This window comes from Arachis hypogaea, chromosome 3, assembly GCF_003086295.3.
Source record: "Arachis hypogaea cultivar Tifrunner chromosome 3, arahy.Tifrunner.gnm2.J5K5, whole genome shotgun sequence".
In the NCBI taxonomy this organism is placed as follows: Eukaryota; Viridiplantae; Streptophyta; class Magnoliopsida; order Fabales; family Fabaceae; genus Arachis; species Arachis hypogaea.
In genome coordinates, this window is record NC_092038.1 from 90,106,829 (window position 1) to 90,109,516 (window position 2,688).

Below are 2,688 nucleotides of genomic sequence, written 5' to 3' on the forward strand. Positions count from 1 at the left end.
TTGAAGAATTGCACAGCAACGCATGCGTGTGACCAACGCGTCTGCGTGACTTGTGAAAAAGACCATCGACGCGTATGCGTTACTGACGCGTATGCGTGACATGCGCCACGTGCAGAAAACGCAGAAAATACTGGGGGTGATTTCTGGGCCCCATTTTAGCACCCAAGTTAGGCGCTGATCCAGTGAAGCCAAGTGGTCCCCACGTTACAAGACGCGGAGTAGTTAGTTAATTCTGATTTAAATTCAAATTTGATTTTAAAATAGGAAAATATATTATTTTAATTTTAGAAATTAGATTTTAAATTAATTAGGATTAGTTATAAAAAGGAGAGAGTTCTCTTCTATTGGAGAGCTTCCATTAGGAGGATTCCATTAGGGAATTCTATACAATTTTACATTCCGCATTTCATGAGCAACTAATCCTCCATTGTTAAGGTTAGGAGCTCTGTCTATTGGTATGGATTGATTTTTTTACTTTTTCTATTTTAATTCCTGTATGAATTTATAATTTAAGAATTATTTTCGCTCTTCATCTTATGAATTTGGGTGGAACGGAAGTATGACTCTCTTTCTATTTGAGTTCTTATAAAACTTGGAAAAGCTCTTTACTTGAACAACAGCTTGAAAACAACTTCTCCTAAATTATTTGGATTTAACAGGATACGTGACATATAATCCTCTTATTTTTTGGTAACTAGAATTTTTGTGGCATATAAACTAGTATTTGATCATCACCCTGTAATTGGAATTAATTGACCAAGGCATTGGCAGTCGATGAATTTTAAAGGAGGCTAGAAAGGTCTAAGGAATTAGGGTCTAGTCACATATAGTTTGCCATAAATTAAATCCTACATGATTAAAATAGTTAGTAAGAAAAGTTAATCCGGAAAAATAGATAACTCTGAAGCCTTAACTGTTTCTCCAATATTTTATTTTCAACTTATTTACTTGCGTGCCTGTCTTCTGATATTTTCAAATTTAAACCTTTTGAATATCTCAAAACCCTTTTCTGCTTGCCTAACTAAGTAAATCTTTTAATAATTGTTGCTTGATTCATCAATCCTCGTGAGATCGACCCTCACTCACCTGAGGTATTACTTAGTACGGCCCGGTACACTTAACGGTTAGTTTGTGGAAGTAAATCACCGCACCAAGGAGCAAATTTGATTTGAGAAGGACCTTCTTTTTGCTTTTCTCTTTTAATTTTTCCTTTCGAGAGTTTTAGAATTGAGATCATATCTGGGTTTTCTTTTCTTTTCTTTTTCGTTTTCTCTCTTCTGCAATTTCTTCTTTCTGATTTTGTTACTTCACTGAAATTGTCAATTTCTCTTTAGGATTTCAGAGTTGATCTAAGTTTTCTTTCTGTTTTGGTTCTTCTGTAATTTTTCTTCATCTCATGATTTTTTTATTTACGGCAATTTACAATTCCAATCTTGTTTTGAATCCCAGTACCCAAAGCCTTTATTCTTCATGCAATTTAACTTTCCTAGCAATTAGATTCAGCAATTTAAATTTCTTACACTTTAAGTTTCAGTCATTTACCTTTCTTGCAATTTAAGTTTCAGCTTGTTTACTTTCTTGCACTTTAAGTTTCTACAATTTACTTCTTCTGCACCTTAAGATTCTGTCAATTTTCATTCTGCACTCTAGTTCACTTGCAATTTTACTTCTGTTAATCAAATTTCACTCAATTTATCAAATATTTGCTTAACTAAATTCATCACCATACTAAAATTGCTCAATCCATCAATCCCTGTGGGATCGACCTCACTCTTATGAGTTATTACTACTTGATGCGACCCAGTACACTTGCCGGTGAGTTTGTGTAGAATCGTTTTTCCCTCATCAAGTATATCTTCAAAAAATAGCTCGGGAAATTCACTCACTACCAGAATTTAACTCAAATTTTGTTTATCTCTTGACGAACTCACGGCTAACAACACATATTCTTGGCATTTACTCCTACTACAGTTTACTATAACTAAATTCAAATAATAACCATTTGCCACAATAAGTCCTTCTGACCCCTCAGACATAAACTGAACCAAATACTCAAAACAATCTAATAACACCTAGTGCTTCGCTAACCAATCTAAACCGAAAATAAAGTCAAGTCTTGTCAATGATAAACATACCAAGTCATGGATAAACTGCCTGTTTTCAATTCGAAAAGGTACTTACTGACAACCTAGCCTAGTTATCATAGGTTAACTTAGATAATTTTAACCATAACTCAGTAGCTTTCTCAAATGATATAAACGAATGTGACACTCCAGTATCATAAAAAATAGTTAACATTTTATTACCAATTTCGTAATTAGCCCTGATCAAAGTGTCTGATCTCGCAGCACCATCTGCAGTCATAGTGAAAACTCGACCTTGTTGCCAAGCCCTTCCGGCATTCTGAGGCTCATTGCATGGGCACTTCTTAGAAAAGTGCCCTGGAAATCCACACAAGAAACATAGATCCAATCTAGCTTTGTGTGGTTTGTTCAAGTGATAAGTCCCGCATTTGTTGCACCTCAACTGGTCTAGCGAATTCCTCTTCAGATTTGCCCTTTCATGCGCTTGACGGTTGTCATTCCCTCGATAGTCATTTCTTCTTTGGTTGTATTGAGGTGCATAACCACACTTCTTGAATTTCTGACCTCTCGACGCATAACTCTTGCCTTGGTCTCTCTTATGGAA